The following is an 18856-nucleotide window of genomic DNA, read 5'->3' as shown; positions in this document are numbered from 1 at the left end:
TCTTAAATAATACCAATAGTCAAACTCTCTGACAGATTCTGGAATCAATCCACCTGTGGTGGTGAAGCTTTTGAAAAAGATACTGAGGGACAGGATAGATGCACATTTGAAGGAAAATAGACTAGTTAGTGACAGGCAGCATGGTTTTGTACAGGGAAGGTCATGTCTCACCAACTTAATTGAATTTTTTGAAGAGTGGACACAGAAAATTGATGAGGGAAGGGATGTGGATGTAGTTTATATGGATTTGGCAAGGTCCCACATGGCAGACTGGTACAAAAACTAAAATCACATTGGATTTGGGGTGGGCTGTCTAGATAGATACAGAACTGGCTTGGTTATAGAAGACAGAGTAGCAGTGGAAGAATGTTTTTCAGAATGGAGGTATGTAGCTAGTGGTGTTCTGCAGGTATTAGTGTTGAGACCTCTGTTGTTTGTAGTATATATAAATGATCTGGAGTAAATTTGTGGGTGGTCTGATTAGTAATTTTGCAGATTGCACGGAGATTGCCGAAGCTGATGTTAGTGCCGAGGATTGTCAGAGGATACAACAGGATGTAGATAGGTTGGAGATTTGGGCACAGAAATGGCAAATGGAGTTTAATCCGGACAAATGCGAGGTGATGCATTTTGGACGATCAAATCTAGATATAAATTACACTGTAAAGACAGAACCCTTAGGAATATTAATGTGCAGAGGGATCTGGGCGTTGCAGATCCACAGTTCCCTAAAAGTGGAAACACAGGTGGCCGAGGTGATTAAGAAGGCATATGACATGTTTGCTTTCATCAGACGGGGCACTGAGTACAGGAGTTGGGAAATCTTGTTGCAACTATATAAAGCCTTGGTTCGGCCGCATTTGGAGTATTTGGAGTTCTGGTCACCACATTTTCCGAAGGACGTGGAAGCTTTCGAGAGAGTGCAAAGAAGGTTCACCAGGATGTCGCCTAGTCTCGAGAGTGTTGCCTATGAGGAGAGGTTGAATAAACTAGGATTGTTTTCACTGGAAATACGAAGGCTGAGGGGAGATCTGATATGAGAAGCATAGACAGGGTGAATTGACAATAGTCAATTACAAGAGGGCAAAGGTTCAAGGTGAGAGAGGAAAAGTTTAAGCGGAATGTGCGGGGTACGTTTTTTAGAGTGTGGTGAGTGTCTGGAATGCGCTGCCAGAGGATGTGGTGGAAGCAGGCACATTAGCAACATTTAAATGGCATCTGGAAGCATAGATTAATAGGGAGGAATAGAGGGATACGGACTGAGAAAGGGCAGAAGATTTTGTTTTTAGTTAGGGCATCGTGATCGGCACAGGCTTGGCGGGCCGAAGGGTCTGTTTTCTACTGTACTTTTCTTTGTTCTTTGATTTCAAATCTTTTCACCCTTTCTCTGAATAAGGCGGAGTGACTCATACAATTTAGTTGAAAACCTGTCAATATAGTGATCACATACAATAGGATAGAAATTATGCATGAATAAGCAGATAATAGCAATTCAACAAAACTGAGGAATTTAAGCATTAAAATTACTCTGCAATATTTCCTGTATTGTTTCTGTATAAAATTGCTTTTCTTCAGAGGAGGCACCAATCATCTAACTAAAATAGCAAAGTAATTTTCTATGAACATGCAAATATTCACACTCTAATATTGCATGGTTCATAGTCTCTTTTTAAGATTTTAAGACTCCATAATCCAATTTATACTACAATAAACTTGCTAATCAAATCAGTTTTTGAATGGAGTCCAAAAAGGCATAATTATTCAGATTTTTCATTTCTGGCCAGCAAAACAAAATGTGACAACATTAGGTGGAATGTAGGCATTAAAGGGGAATATTGCTTTGGATTGGATTTGTTTATTGTCTCATGTACCGAGGTACAGTGAAAAACATTGTCCTGTGCACAGATTATTCCATACATGAAAATAAAATATAGGGAAAACATAAATACACAAAATACGTAGATACAGGCATTGCGTGATGTGTACAGGAGTGTAGTGCCACTCAGTAGAGAAGATGTGTGAAGAAATCAGGTCTGTAACAGTGGAGATGAAGCTGTTTTTGAATCTTAGTGCGTGTTCTCAGACTTTTGTATCTCCTGCCCGATGGAAGAAGTTGGAAGAATGAATAAGCTGGGTGGGAGGGTTCTTTGACTACGCTGCCCAATTTCCCAAAGCAGCGGGAGGTGCAGCCAGAGTCAGTGGATGGGAGGTAGGGTTACCTGATTGACTGGGCTGTGTTCACGACTCTCTAGTTGCTTGCGGTCTTGGGCCGAGCAGTTGCCATACCAGGCTGCGATGTAGCCAGATAGGATGTTTTCTGTGGTGCATCTGTAAAAGTTGGTAAGAGTCAATGTGGACATGCCAAATTTCCTTAGTTTCCTGAGAAAATGTAGGTACTGTTCTTGGTCATAGTGTCGACGTGATGGACCAGAACAGATTGTTGGTGATGTGCACACCTAGGAATTTGAAGCTGTCAACCATTTCCACCTCAGCCCCATTGATGCAGACTGGGATGTGTATGATATTTTGTTTCTTGATGTCAGTGGCCAGTTCTTCAGTTTTGCTGACATTGAGGGAGAGATTTTGTAATCATTGCACCACTCCACTAGGTTATGTCCCTCCTGTATTCTGACTCATTGTTGTTCGAGATCTGACCCACTACGGTTGTGTCATCAGCAAACTTGTAGATGGAGTTGCCACCAAATTTATGTGTGTATTTAGGGAGTGCAGTTGGGGGCTAAGTACGCAGTCTTGCAGGGCTCCAGTATTGAGGACTATCGTGGAGGAGGTGTTGTTTTTATCCTAACTGATTGTGGTCTATAGGTTAAAAAGTCGAGGATCCAGTTGCAGTGAGGAGCCAAGTCTGATGTTTTGGAGCTTTGATATGAGCTTGACTGGGATTATGGTGTTTAAGGCGGAGCTGTAGTCAATGATTAGGAGTCTGACGCAGGAGTCCTTGTTGTCGAGATGCTCCAGGGATGAGTGTAGGGCCAGGGCTGGCATGTACTGTGGACCGGTTGTGGCGGTATGCAAATTGCAGTGGATCTAGGCATTATGGGAGTATGGAGTTGAGGTGTCTCATGACCAACCTCTCAAAGCACTTCATTACAATCGATGTCAAGGTCGCCAGACGATAGTCGTTGAGGCAAGTTGCCTGGTTGTTCTTTGGCACCAGTATGATGGTGGTCTTCTTGAAGCAGGTGCGGACCTCAGAATGGAGTAGGGAGTGGTTGAAGATGTCTGTGAACACACTTGCCAGCTGTTCTACGCAGGATCTATTTCCGTGACCAGGGACCCCGTCAGAACCCGTCGCTTTGCGAGGGTTCACTTTCAAGAAGACCGATCTGACTTCTGAAGCTTTGACGGTGGGTATGGGTGTGTCCGAAGCTGCTGGAGCAGTTGACGATGGTTTGATGGTTTCTTGCTCAAACCGAGCATAGAATGCATTGAGTTCATCAGCGAGGGGTGCGCTGCTGCCAGAGATTCTACTCGGCTTCACTTTGTAGCCCATTATGCTGTTTAAGCCTTGACACAACCGATGAGAGTCAGTGACGTTAGTCTGTGACTCTAGCTTGGTCTGATATTGTCTATTGGCATCCCTGTTGACTTTGTTTTCTTAGTTCATTCAAAAATATAATCCTGATAAATGCTGTGAAAAATATACTCCACTGTGTGTGTATCCTTGGTTACTGAAGGAAGGAAGTAGAAATTGCAGAGGTGCTGGCCAAATCTTTGGCTCTAGACCCCTCAATGCACAGCCTTACTCTACACAAGGACAAAATAATTGAATTCAAGAGGTGAGGGTGAGGCAATGATCAGTTCGATCCCATTCGCGGCCCTTCAGAGAATGAAGTAGATCGCGCCCATATGCAACGAGAACTAGACAACATTCAGGCTTGGGCTGCTAATTGGCAAGTAACACTAGACAATGATCACCCCCAAGAAGAGAGAATCTCATCATTACCCCTTGATGTTAAAAAGCATTCCTATCATTGAATTCTCCTACCATCAATATGCTGGGGATCACCATTGACCGGAAACTTTACTGGTGCAGCTATATAACTGCTATGGTTATAAAGAGCATGTCAGAGGCTGAGAATTCTGTGGCAAATAATTTATCATCTGATTATTCAAAGCCTGTCCACCATCTATACTACTAAATCAGGAGTGTATTGGAATACTCTCCTGTTGGTTGGATGAGTACAGCTCAGACAACACTCAAGAAACTTAATTCCACGTAGGACAAAGCAATCTGCTTGATCAGCACCGTGTCCACCACCTTAAACAGTCACTCACTCTACTGCTGCTGCATAATCGTTACGGTGTTTCTACAACTGCAACTCGCCAAGCTTCATTCAGCACCTTCCAAACCTGCAGTCTCTACTACCGAGAAGGACAACGGCAGCAGGTGCATGGGAAAACCACCAGCAGTAGGTTCCCTTCCAAGTCACTCGCCATCCTGACTTGGAAATATATCACCCTTTTTTAACTGTTGCTGGATCAAAGTCCTGGAATTCACTCTCTCACAGCACTGAGGGTGTTCCTACACCATGTGGACTGCAGCAGTGTGAGAAGTCAGCTCATCATCACCTTCTCTGGGGCAGTTGGGGATGGGCAACAAATGCTGACCTTCCCAACAAGGCTCAATCCCATGATTGAATTCTGAAACAAAAAATCCTCCTTAGATATAAGGCTGGTGCCAGATGATTGGAGGACAGCAATTGTTTCAATCTTGTTCAAAGAAAATCCTGTCAATTACTGGTCAGTTAGTTTAACGTCAGATGTGGGAAAGCTTTTGGAACTAATACCCCTGGAGAAAATTCACAACCACTTGGACAAAGATGGACAGATAAAGAAAAGCCAATAAGAATTTGTGGAGTAAAAATCATATTTGGCTAACTTGATTGAGACGTAACCAAGAATGAGTGAGCACAGTGCAATCGATGTGTATACGGGTTTTTAAGAAGCATTTGATGAAGTACTGCATTAACCTGGAATATACAAGTTGTGTGTGGAATCCTGATATGGCGAGAGATGTAAATAAGATTGGAGCGATCCCAAGGTGTGCTGCATGATTCTGCAAAAATTAGTATGGTAAATACACCAGTGTCGCATCCTTGATCAAAGATTTGGAATGGGAATCACAACAGCAGTGCTCCCAAACAGGGTGGTCACATTTGTAAGCCCTCCGACTTTGTGTGACCATCAGAGAGAAAATTTGGGGGGTGGGTACAAAGGTTGTTGAGCAAGGACAGACTTTAGTTGTTGAGGTTTTGGCGGGAGGGGGCAGGAGTTGAGTTGATAAGAAGCCAGGGTTTTCCAAAAGAAACAAACACCTACTGCGTATTCACAGGCTTTTTGTTTGGCAGCAATTAGGCCATAGCGAGAAGTCATACCCACCAGCAAAAAAGGCGACCATTTAAAAGGGCATTTGCAACTGTCAGAAGTAAGTCCAAGCTCCATAGCAACCGTCACTGTCTCCGAGCTTGAAACCCCAAAATCTCATTTTGTGAACCCACTGGGGAGTCATGGCCCATAATTTGTGAAGGCCTGTACTACAGCAAAATAAGGATAAAAATAGACTGAACATGTTCGATAAAATATGGAATGGATTGGTGAGAATTGACAGAAACAAATACCTCATGTCCTTCAGCAATGTATCAACAATCTTTCTTCCCAAGGACAATCCCGCAGTGAAACAAGCTACGAAAGGAGATAGTTGCAACCCATTACTTGAAATGTTCAAGACTTGTCTTTAGATTATTTCCATTTCAAAGTTTTAATTATGAAGACTTCCAAGGCCAAATGGCCTACTTCTGCTCCTATTTTCCATGTATTTCAGTGGGTCATACCTGATTTAGCTAGAAGTTAAACTATATAAATGTAGGTGGAATATTGATATTAACCTATTATGTCAACACAACTGAAGCAGAAGGCATATTAGGAAAATGTAACCCTATGGGTAGAAGGAGAAGTATTAAAATTGATACAAAATTGGCTAAGGAATAGAAAACAGCAGTGGTGAATAGTTGTTTTTCAGACTGGAGAAAGGTATATAACGGTGGTCCTTAGGTCATGTACTGGAACTATTGCTGATTTGGATGTATATTAATGACGAGGCACAATTTCAAATTTGCAGATGACAAAAATCAAAGTGTACTAAACAGTGAGGAAAATAATATAGACTTCAAGAGGATATGGGTAGACTGGTGGAATGGGCAGACAAATGACATGTGAAATTCAATTTTAAAAAAAGTGAGATAATGCAGTATGGAAGTAAGAATTCAGACGACCGTGCAAGCTGAATGATACAGTTTTAAAAGGGGTACAAGAAGAGAGATGTGACAGAGTTTGTGCACAATTATTTGATGGTGCCAGGACAAGTCAACAAAGCAACTAATAAAGCATATGGGATCCTGAATTTCATAATAGAGACATAGAGCACAAAGCACGGAGGTTAAGGTAAATTAGTATGAAACACATGTTCAACACCATATGGAGTATTATGTCTAATTCTGTAGAGGATGTGAAAGTTTTGGAGATGGGTATAAAGCACTGTTGATGACCATCGCTTTACTGATGATCGAGAGTAGACGAATGAGGTAGTATTGACCGGGTTGGATTTGCACTGCTTTTTGTGTCCAGGGCATTTTTGCCAGTGTTATAGCGGTACATGAACAACTTGGCCTAGAAGAGCGGCAAGTTCTGGAGCACAAAACTTTGGTACTGTTGCTGGAATACTGTCAAGAGTCCATATCCTTTGTTTCTTGCTGTCATGTAGAGTAATCAAATTGACTGAAAACTAGCATTTGAGATGCTGGGGACCTCCGGAGGAGGATGAGATGGATCGTCCACTTGGCATTTCTGCCTGTGGATTGTTGCGAATGCTTCAGCCTTATCTTTTGCGTTGATGTGCTGGGCTGCTCTATCACTGAGAATGGGGATATTTATGGAGTGTTTTCCGCCAGTGAATTGTCCACCACCCTCATGGCTAGATGTGGCAAGACTTTAGAGCTTTGATCAGATCAGTTGGTTATGGAATCACTTAGTTCTGTCTATTAGCTCTGCTTCTGTTGTTTGGCACGCAAGTTGACCAGTGCTGTATTTTCACCAGGTTGACACCTGGTGCTGGCTTGGCATGCCCTCCTGCATTCTTCATTGAACCATGGTTGATCCCTTGGCTTGGTAGTAACAGTAGAGTGGGGGATATGCCAGACCATGAGGTTAAAGATTGTGGTTGACTACAATTCTGCTGCCGCTGATGGCTAAAAGTTCCTCATACGTGCCCCATTTTGAGTTGCTCAATCTATTCAAAATCTATCCCATTTAGCATGGTGGTTTTATCAAATGGCAAAAATAGAAATTTGATTTTAATATATGTTAACTGCCATTAATCTTTTCTTTAAAGATCCAAAAATGCATATGTTTTGCTTTATTCACTATCAAATCTCATGATTTATAGTTTTAGTGGAGTAGAATTGAGGAACTTGTGTTGTCAATTAAAACAGTTCATAGGAACCACAGTGGCAAAATATGTCAATCATTTCATTTACAGCAGGTCCTAACAGTTGCATTATATTTTTAGAGTGTTGTTAATATAAATGGTATGTAATTCAATATGTCGGGAACAGTTTTAATCTGGCATTATTTCTTGCCATCCACTCTTTATTGCCTCCCAAGTATGCATTCTGTACAGGACCCAACTGTGACAGCTGTTGGCCAGAAAATTGCATTTGAAACGCAGGCATTTTTCAAATCGAAGAGCCTGTTGTTTTTGGTAGCTAGCTGGAGAGTTACAGTTCATATTTAAAGCCGCCTTATTTTCACCAGTTGCAGTTTGCTTCTTTTAGAAAAAGCTTCTTCCAATCTAAGGGGACAACGGAACTAAATTACATTTGCGCTAAATACTTCATGTCTTGTCCCAGCTGTATGTCTGCATCTCGGATACCAATGGTTATGTACACTTGTTTTGCCTAATCCGCTGTTTTTTAACCCTTAATGCAATTTCAATTTTTACTGGTTGAGCTCGATTGTATACACATTATTCCTCCAAGTATATACACATTGGGCAGAATCTTACCATTTTTTTTCAAAGTGTCAAAGTGAAAACTGGTATGTAGCTCTCCAGACCTTGAACTGATCTGAGAAAAGAAATGAGTGGGTATGGTTTACGCCAGCACTCTGGTAGGGCCTGATAGAGCCAGCATCTGGCTCCACAGAGATTGGGGCACCGCCCTAAAAGGTCGGCCGGATCCCCACTGAAAAGTAACTTTTTTCTCCACTCCTCTCCCCCCACCAACACAGCAGAAGTAATGCTGGTGTTTCTTTCCCCCCCCCAGTCCCTGCTCCCCTGTACCTCAGGTTCCTCCCTCACTGCCGCTCCCCACGACACACGAATGGAAACCTCCCCTTCCTCCCTGGGGGCTCCCACGAGGGCCTGTCTCTAGAACTTCTCCCTGGCACTGCCCCTTGGCACAGTTGGCACTGCCTTATTGCAATGTGCCTGGAGAGGTGGCAGGGCACTGCCTGGGCATGTTCTTTTCCCCCAGGAGCTATACTTAACTTTGCGGTCCTGCCGGGTTCCCCTTGGCTGAATCCTGTTTTTTAGAAAGCTGTGGTAAACTTCGCTGACATGATGTGACGTTGCCGAGGTTTTAATATTCAGTGAGGAGGGAATCATGTGGTGGGGGCTGGCTAATCATATGTAAATTTGTTAAAATCTTTTAAAACGAGGTTCTTGCCCTTTGTGGGCGTGAACTATTTGACTTTACTGGCAAGGAGCTGGATAAATCTTCGACATCGCTGAAATCGCCCCCATGGGCTTTTGTCTTCATCTCAGTCCAACCTTCAGACTTGGGTTATGCTGCACTCAAAATGGCAGTGTGCTTATTCATTATCCCCAGTGTATTAGAAAATCCCCCATCATCTACAGAGAGCTTAAATGGTTTAACTTGTGTTGTGGAGAAAGAATAATATCTTCACCAGTTTAAGCAAATGTTCAGTGTTGTTTGGAGCCAGGTGAGTGAGAACAAAAATGGAAACAAATTGTTATAGCTTGCTTTTAAAACTACCTTTGCTTGCATGTAAGGTTACTTTTTGTACCTCAAGTCACATTGTAAGTCTGATTGAGTACATCTCAGTCATAGATGTGCTTTGGCTTTCCAGATTCTTTTAAAATAATGTCAGTAATTAGAACTTGATGCAAAATCGCATTACTTTGAATATCAGTAGTGTTAAAATTTGGACCTTTTTTTCTTCTAAAATTTAGGGGGGTTTCCTGGTATATACAGGCTTCTTGGAAAAAATGAAATGTTCTCATTTAGTCCAGAAACTAATTAGGTTCATCTGATTAGTGAATTCAGACTGGGAAATTGAGTTGTGCTTAAAAGATAACTGACCTTGATTTTTCTGATGATGCCATCTTCTTGGTACCACTGATCATAGAAACATTCAGCATAAAAGGAGGTCTCGAACTGCTGATGCCTGTGCTGACTTTTTGAAAGAGCAGTGGTGCATATTCCCATATCCCTGCTTTTTGTCCATAATCCTGTAAGTTTCTCATCCTCCAGTACCTATCCAACAAACTTTTCAGCTTATTTATGGAATCAGCATCCAACACCCTTTTCAAGTAGAAAGTTCCGGATCCCAAAAACTCTCTTGAGTGAAAAGATTTTACCTCATCGACCCTTCGGATCGTTGTCAATAGTTTCGAATTTATGACCAAGTTTTTAAGCCACAGACCAGGGGCAAATTATTTTTCCCTATTTACTCTGTCGAAACCTTTCCACCATCTTGAGAACCTCCATTAGGTCACCTCTTGATCTTCTCCCTTCCAAGGAAAATGGTCCTAATGCTTCCAGCATTTCCTCATAACTGATGTCCCTCATACCTGGTAACATCCTGGAGAACTCTGCACCCTTTCTAAGGCCCGTTATATATTTTTTTCCTGAAGTGTGATGCACAGAATTTCCCACAATATTTCAGGTGAGGCTGAACCAGTGATGTATAAGATTCAAGCATGACCTCTTTGATTTTGTTTTATTCAGCAATCTCTCTGCTCATCAAAACTTTTATAAATCATGCTTTTATAGTGTACTGTCTTCCCATATTAGTCTTCTCAAAGTGAAGCCCATCTTACTTCTTCCCATGGAACTCGATCTGCCATGCTTCTGTCCATTTTACCACCCTGCGTACGGTCATCTTGAGGCCTATAACCATGCCCATCACTATCTGCTCCAAATTGCAAGTCATCTGCAAACTGTATGATGCTGCTCATTTTGCACAAGTCTCGGTCATTCTAAAAAGTGGAGAATGCTTGGGGAACACCACTGCAAAGCAACTGCTAATGTGGAAAACCATCCATTCACCACCATCCTCGGCTTCTGGTGAAAGATGAGGAAATGTAAAACAGACGATGTACAGTCGATAGAATTGTAAAGTTATTGATTTGAAACAAGATTCCATATGTAGTGGAAATCATCACGTGACAGAAGGCCAAAACTGCAGCGAACCTGAGTTGTTGTAAGAGTGCTGTGACAGGTAGTTGTTTTTGTTGAAGACGTAGATGGGATATATGAAGACAAAGACTTTTGAGTTAAACCCAATTCTAGATGATAATTACCTCCATTTGCAAAACATAATTCAAAATTAAGGTTCAACTTTCAGGTCAGCATACTGAAGATTTTGGTGTTGCACATGCAATTACTTTTCCTGTTTGCTGCAGGATGTACATTGTTGTCTTTCTCCTCACTGAATAAAATCTTTATAGAACCTGGTGCATGCATGATTTACAGACAGCCTAATAAAGGAGATAGAGCAAGCAGCTATTATCCCTGTTCCTTTGAACATAACACTTTTTTAGCTCAACATTTTTTGAAATTGGAAGTGTTATTATTTCTCTGAAAGTATTTTTTTCATTCCGTGCAAAATTACATAAGAACATAGGAATTAGGAGGAGGCCATTCAGCCCTTTGAGCCTGTTCCACCATTCAATAAGATCATGGCTGATCTGACTGTAACCTCAATTCCATTTTCCACCTACCTCCGGTAACTTTGACTCATTTTGATAGTCAAGAACAGTCTATTTCTGCCTTAAAAATATCCAATGACCCTGCCTCCATCACTCATCAGGGAAGATTACAAAGATCAAGCCCCTTTTGAGAGAAAACATTTCTTTTCATCTCCATCCAAAATGGGAGACCCCTTGGGCGGAATTCTCTGATAATGGGGCTATGACCCCACCCCGCGAGAAAACGGGCGCAAATCACTCTGGATTTTTTTCTAGCTCCAGCTGCCGATACGGGGCCCTGCACTTCCGGCCGCGGGTCTGCGCAACGTGGCGGACCCACACAGCGGGCCGGCTCCCACAAGATATCGCGAGCCTGGCCATCCTGAAGACTCTCTCTCCCCCCCACCTCCCCGGTGACGTATCCCCCTGCCCACTACCAGGGCAGCCGCGGACTGTGTCCATAGCTGCCAGTCCGAGTGCCCGCCGGGTGGAATCACGAGTGAACCACGCCGGTGGGAACTCGGTCAATGGCCGCTGGAGAATCGCTGCGGGGGCTCTTTCAATGGCCCCCGACCGACGCCACGTCGGCTGCGCGCGTGACTGGCGCTGATTCTCTGATTCCCGGAGAATCGTGGGAAGGCGCGGACCCGAACGCGGGTCTGGCACCCCATTCTCCGCCCACGCGCCATGTGCGATTGTGGCGCTGAGTTTAGAAGAATCCCTCCCCTTATTTTTAATCTATGACCTGAGTTCTCCTCTCTTCCACAAGGGGAAACATCCTTTCAGTATCCACCCTGACAAGCTCCTTCAGAATCTTCTATGTCTCAATAAGATTAACTTGCGTTCTTCTAAATTCCAGTGGACTAAGTTCCAGCCTGTCCAAATCCCCTTTCCTCACAAGATAACTTTGTCCCCAGCCCCAGGTATCAGTTGAGGAAACCTTCTCTGAACTACTTCTAATGCATTTGTATCCTTCCTTAAGTAGGGACACCGAAACTGTACACAGTACTCCAGATGTGGTCTCACCAATACCCTGTACAACTGTAGCAAAACCTCCATGCTTATAATTTTATATTCCATCCTCCTTGCAATAAATAACGACATTCAATTTTCCTTCCTAGTCACTTGCCGTACCTGCAAAATAACTTTTTGTGATTCATGTACCAGGACACCCAGATAGAACAAAGAATCATAGAATTTACAATGCAGAAAGAGGCAATTCGGCCCATTGAGACTATACCGGTCCTTGGAAAGAGTACTCTAGTTAAGCCCACGCTTCTATCCTATCCCAGTAACCCCACCTAATCTTTTGGACACTAAGGTTCAACTTAGCATTGCCAATCCATCTAACCTGCACATCTTTTGACTGTGTGAGGAAACCGGAGCACCAGGAGGAAACTCACGCAGTCAGAAGGAGAAAGTGCGAACTCCACAGAGACAGTCATTCGAGGCCGGAATTGAACCTGGGCCCCTGGAGTTGTGAGGCAGCAGTGATAATATCCCTCTGAACTTCATAGTTCTAAAATATCTTTCCACTTAAATAATGTACTGTTTTTCTATTCTTCCTGCCAAAATGACAAGTTTACATTTTCCCACATTATACCCCAGTTACCAAATTGTTGCCCACTTATTTACGCTATTTATGTCTATTTCCAGATTCCTTATGCTCTCTTCCCAACTTACTTTTGGATGGATTTGTTTATTGCCACGTGTACCGAGGTACAGTGAAAAGTATTTTTCTGCAAGCAGCTCAAACAGATAATTTAGTACATGAAAAGAAAAGAAAATACTTAATAGGGCAACAAAAGGTACATAATATAAATACATAGACATCGGCATCGGGTGAAGCGTACAGGAGTGTAGTATTAATGTGGTCAGTCCATAAGAGGGTCGTTTAGGAGTCTGGTAACAGCAGCGAAGAAGCTGTTTTAAATTCTATTTGTGCGCGTTCTCAAACTTTTGTATCTCCTGCCTGATGGAAGAAGTTGGAAGAGTGAGTAAACTGGATAGGAAGGGTCTTTGATTATGCTGCCCGCTTTCGCAAGGCAGTGGAAGGTGTACATAGAGTCAATGGATGGGAGGCGGGTTTGTGTGATGGACTGGGCGGTGTTCACAACTCTTTGAAGTTTCTTGCGCGCTTGGGCCGAGCAGTTGCCATACAGGCTGTGATGCAGCCAGATAGGATGCTTTCTATGGTGCACATGTAAAAGTTGGTAAGAATAAGTGTGGATATGCCGAATTTCCTTAGTTTCCTGAGAAAGTATAGGCACTTTTGTGCTTTCTTGGTGGGAGCGTCGACATGAGTGGACCAGGACAGATGTTTGATGATGTGCACTTCTAGGAATTTGAAGCTGTCAATCATCTCCACCTCTGGCCTGTTGATGCAGACAGGGGTGGGTACAGGACTTTGTTTCCTGAAGTCAATGACCAGCTCTTTAGTTTTGCTGGCATTGAGGGCGAGATTGTTATCGTTACACCTCTCCATTAGGTTCTCTATCTCCCTCCTGTATTTTCTACCTATCTTTTGGGAATCAAAATAACCGTTCACAAATTTGAATTGTTCTGTTTTATTACAAAAACACACATTGGCACAAATCCTAACCAAATTTTCAAATTTGGGAACAAATGAAACCAGAATATTGGAATATCTAAACATCAGTATCAAGGCTAAGATTCAAATTCATAATTGCTATTGTAAAAAAGGATCCATGTTGACCATAAAAACAGTTACCCGCTCAGATTGGAGGGTGCTCTAAAAACGTGTTTTAGAGACTCATTCACAAAGACCAAGAGTGATTTAAGAATGGACAATATGAGGTCTATTTTCATCTGGATGGTTTGAGGATTTCTTGTCACTTTGTAATCTTTACGTGAAATGGACAAGGGAATGGAGTTTCCTTGTTGAAGTTTTCCTTGTTGATCCATCTACTTTTTGGAAATCTAGATCACATTTGGGCAGTTGTTCAGATACAGTGAGCAACAATAATTGTTATTTTACATAGAACCATAGACATGATACAGTACAGAAGGAGGCCATTTGGCCCATCCTGTCCATGCCAACCCAAAGATACCCAAACTTGTTTTCTAATCCCATATTCCTGCACACAGCCCATAGCCCTGCAGTTTACAACACTTAAGGTGCAGATCCAGGTAGTTTTTGAGTTAAGGGTCTCTGCCCCCATCACCAACTCAGGCATCGAGTTCCAGACACCCACCACCCTCTGCATAAAAAAGTTTTTCCCCATGTCCCCTCTAATCATTCTGCCACTTGGCTCGAATCTATCTCGCTTTGTTTGTTGCATGCTTACATTCTTTATGACCAAGATGGTAGCTACCCTAATGGTAATAACCAAAAAGAAAATTGCTGAATAGGATATACATTTGAAACATTCATTTATCTTTTTTCAGATGCCAACAGACCGACTGTGTATTTCCGGTATTTTCTGTTTTTATTTTGTATCACAACATTAGCGTTCTGTTAGCAGTGTATTTAAAACCTGCAGTCTGTGGCCTGACGCGGAAATAATTGGGGCAGAGGCTCTGGTTTATTTTGCAAACAGGAAGGCCGCAAACACTCCACACTGCGCCCATCCCCCGGAAGACGTGGCTGATTTGTTACTCATAACTCAAAAATATTTTGCCAATCTTTATAAGCAAATCCAGTAAGTATTTTGGCAGAAGTTTGTTCTTGAACAACACGCTCTCCTCCTTTGCCAATGTAGCTCGCTCTTAGGTTTTCCAACTCTGGATGCATTCCTGGATGTTTGATCACATGCTCTGAGCATGTGACATCTCATGTTATTGCAGTTAGTTAATAAAAGGTTGTGAGTTCCTCTTAGCTCATCATTGTGCATCAGCAGTTTATGTGCAATAGATTCTAAGATGGCGGGGGGGGGGTTTATTGTGAGTAGGCAAAGAAAAGAGAGACTGAGGTAGGGAGGAGGGAAAAGCAAAGGTGGGATAGGAGCTTGCAGAAGGAAACCAAAGGCAAAATAAAATTTAATTCCATCAGTAATTAATAATTCACTAAAATTGCACAGATAACTAACAGCATTACTGTCAGAGTTTAAATTTTCCCTCGTAGCCAGCAATACTAATCCACTGCTGGTATCCAGGGCACTGGTAGTAATTAATAGGTGGTAACACCTTGATATACTCCACTGATATTCACCCTTAAACTAAAGCCAGCACCCTCCTGTACTGCACTGCAGTCAAGTTCCTCAGTCAGTGTCACTCTTAATATGCCCGATCAATCTCCCATCTCCTAGGATTCTGGTTTGGATGCAGCTGACCGCTCTGAACAGGGAGCCTCAATCAGAGTCAATCTGTACTTGAATTTCAGCATGTATAAACCATTGTTTTTGATCACTGATCCGCTAAAATCCACAATCTTTGTTTACTTGATTCTGATTTTCTCATCAGTGGAAACAGTCTTGCCATATTTACCCAGAGCCCTCTGCACATTTCACTTATGCTTTGATTGGCTGCTCCTTACTCAGCACCAGTCTCGCTAACCACTTTGCTGCTATCAACTCTTCAGAAAATGGTGGTCCCCATACTTCAAAGAGTGGTCCTTAGTAGACAATTGCTAACCATCAAGTCTCTCTCTTTCATACTGCAGTGAGGAGACCGTAAGGGACTTGGAGCCTGGCAATTTTGCTCTCTACTCGCTTATAGGCAGGAGAGAAGGAGTAGACATCAATGACACTGCTTGGCTCGTCAAAGGCAGGAGCAGAACTTTAAAGAGGAAGGCATAGCAGGACTTGCTCTGCACACAGGGAATGGACCCCAGAGAGTCATTGGTGCACTATACCACAATCTCACCCAAAGATTGAACATTGAAACACAGGAGTCGTTGTACATGGGCACTAGATACCCAATAAAATCAACAGAAAAAGGTGGCCTGTCCATTAAATGTACGCCACTTTTAATAGTGTAATAAAGTTGATTACTGCCAAACAACCTCCCTGGCACGGAATGTTAACTTTTACAAATATGGAGTCACATTTGTGTATGAGGAAAAAGTGTATTTTTCCTTTCCTATTCTTATTTCTTTGAATCCCATCTTTTCCTCACTCTTTTACTTTCAGTACAAGAATTAAATACTTGAATTACCACTTCACAATGTATATCTCATAGTGTCTTCAACCTCATTGGCTAAGGACATACACTGTTGCCCTGTTCAAACAGGATTCAGATTACCTGCTGATGCCGATATGCTGTTTTAGATTCTTAATCACCACAAGTTGCAGTACAAAAGCCCACAAAGACTCTGTGAGTGAGTGGAAGTGTAATGAAAAGCTTGCCTGTTCACTCAATGCTGATCACAGGATTTGGGCCAATGTTGAAAATTGATACATGGGACAGATGATTCATTGGTAAAATCTTTACTTGGAGGTGAATGTTTATTGTATATTAAATACATTTGAATGAATGTAAGATTAATTGGATTTTTCACTTCTGCCTATATAAATAGACACAGGTTAAAACTGGTTGTTTGGTTTAGTGACCACAGACGACCCAGCGAGTGGATAAGAGAAACTAGTTTTATTATAAAGTAATGGGATGTACAATACTCTCCAGATCCCAGCCGGGTCTGAGGTGTTGGTTCCAAACCTGGATGACCTTCATATTACAGGTTATTAGAGTACCATGGGCTCCCCACCCCTCAGCGAGGGAGCTCGTACTCAACCAGACTCAATGGGAGGATAATTGCTTCCATCCCGTAGGTCCTGTGCAGGTTATAACATCTGGTTAAAAGGTACATTTCTGTCATGTGTAATTCTGTAAATAGATATAAAAGTCCATTAAAGTTGGCTCCAGTTCTATCCTTCAACAGATGGTTTTCTGAAATAGAATAGTGATTTTCATGTAGACCTTTTCCAGCCACAACACCCCAAGTCCAAAGATGTGCAAGTTAGGTAAATTGGCCATGTTAAAATTGCCCCTTAGTGTCCCAAGATGTGTAGGTTAGGTGGGGTTACGAGGATAGAGCGGGGGAGTGGGCCTAGGTAGGATGCTCTTTCAGAAGGTTGATGCAGACTCGATGGGCCGAATGGCCTCCTTCTGCACTCTAGGGATTCTATGAAGACCCCGTGACATCCATTGCTTTCCACCCAAATAGTAAGAGATGCAGGAAGATGAGCAGAAGAGAAGGACGTCAGGAGAAGCAGAAGTAAGTTAGCACAGGCCAACTAATATTGCATTAATTTCAATACTTGGACCACACGTTCCATGGAAAATGTATCATATTTGCAGTATCGATTACTGATCAGTATCTATCAGTATACAAAGGTAGCAGTAGGACAGGAATTTTCATTGTTGAAGTATCACACTATTTGGCATACAATAGCTGTCATTGAATAATTAATGTAAACTAATGTGTCTTCTGGTATCGCTCACACTGAGTCATAACTTTTAGAAGAACTAGAAGGAAATTCAAAAATATTCTGGCCGGATTTGAGATTTGTAACTGATCCTGATTTTGAGGCATTGGAGAGAATGCTCTTGAGATCTGGGAATGATCGGAATAGTTAAGAGATTGGGCAGAACTGGGAATGTTGTTTCTGAAAAATGGGTGTTTGTAGTGTCACAGGATCGAGCTGTGTGGATGATGGAAAGTCTGAGAGGAGTAGATTCAGAGGTCCAGTAGATCTTGGGAGGGAATTTGGGAGTTTTTGAGATTTGTTATTGGATACAATCGAATAGAATTTGCTTTGTGAAGAAGAAGGATACATCCTGCCATTAGCTGTTTATGAACAATTGACAGCACACCTTAGAAAAGATACATTTACCTCGTAAGGAGTTCAACGCAGATTTACCAGAGACCCAAAGATTAGATTGTGAGGAGAAATTACATCTACTAGTCTTTTATTCGCTGAAAGTTAGAGTGCTTTGATGAAGATTCTAGGATGTTGGAAAGGAATAGATAGGGTAGCTAGAGATAAACCTTTCTATCGTTGGAGGAGCTTGAGGATAAGGCAACATAATCCCAAGATTAGACCAGGCCATGCAGGAGAGAAGCTAGGAAACACTTCCTTGTACCAAAGGTGGTAAAAGTGTGGAGCTCTCACCCAGTACATTCTAGTTTGGTTAATCATTTAAAATCTGAAATCATTCGACTTTTGTTTGCCAGGGACATGGAGACAAGGCAAGTGGATGGAATTAGAGTATGGATCATTGAGTGGCAGAATAGGCTCAAGGGATGGAATGGACCGACTCCTGTTCCTATATTTTTAACAGTTTCACGACTGCTTGCTGTGGTGATATGCATCACTGTAAATACACAAGGGGTTAATGTAAATATGACTAAGTAAACACTAGAGGGAGCACCAGGGACGTCATGACATGCAGACATATAGCTCATGAACACATAGAATAGGACACGACCAATGGGCAGTCAGGACACCCAGAGGTGACACTACCACAAGGGGGCATTACACAACCCATAGATAAGGACAGGGCACACCTGTCTCTTTCCACAGGCGACACTTGGAGAGTAGGACAGGGGCAGATCAGAAGCATCACACCCACCACGTGGCTTAGAGCAGACTGGTTAGTTAGACTGAGTTACTATGGCAAGATTAGCAGGAGAGTCGAACTCATAGAGAACTGTGCTAATGGTTCAATAAATCACATTGAACTTACTTCAAAGTCTGGAGTATATTTTGGTCAAAGCTGCATCGAGTTGCAGCCTGTGTTATCCTAGAGTACATAACGCAACACTTGCCCTGTCATCTGATCCTCTATTCTTGTCCTCAAACGTATGAACATCAGTTTTCTGCTTGTTAAAATTAAAGGACAGAAATCTGTGGGCTGCAGTTCTGTCACTCTCCTCAACAACGTACT

At 42.3% G+C, this 18856-nt stretch overlaps 1 protein-coding gene across 11 annotated transcripts in view; it reads left to right on the top strand.

The window, feature by feature from the left end:
* Positions 1-18856, top strand: part of LOC119969045 (zinc finger and BTB domain-containing protein 20-like) — a 430652-nt gene that overhangs the window by 338719 nt on the left and 73077 nt on the right. Inside the window, exon 1 of one of the 11 annotated variants that reach the window (XM_038802212.1) lies at positions 17133-17183. The exons of the other annotated variants lie outside the window; for them this stretch is intronic. The gene's annotated coding sequence lies outside the window, so the exon portion shown is untranslated. Of the gene's footprint in view, positions 1-17132; positions 17184-18856 lie in introns of those variants that run through there. 11 annotated transcript variants of the gene reach the window in all.

The sequence above is a fragment of the Scyliorhinus canicula genome, chromosome 7 (assembly GCF_902713615.1).
Source record: "Scyliorhinus canicula chromosome 7, sScyCan1.1, whole genome shotgun sequence".
Taxonomy (NCBI): Eukaryota; Metazoa; Chordata; class Chondrichthyes; order Carcharhiniformes; family Scyliorhinidae; genus Scyliorhinus; species Scyliorhinus canicula.
Note: the sequence above shows the minus strand (reverse complement) of the source record. Positions and strands in the feature narration are given on the sequence as shown.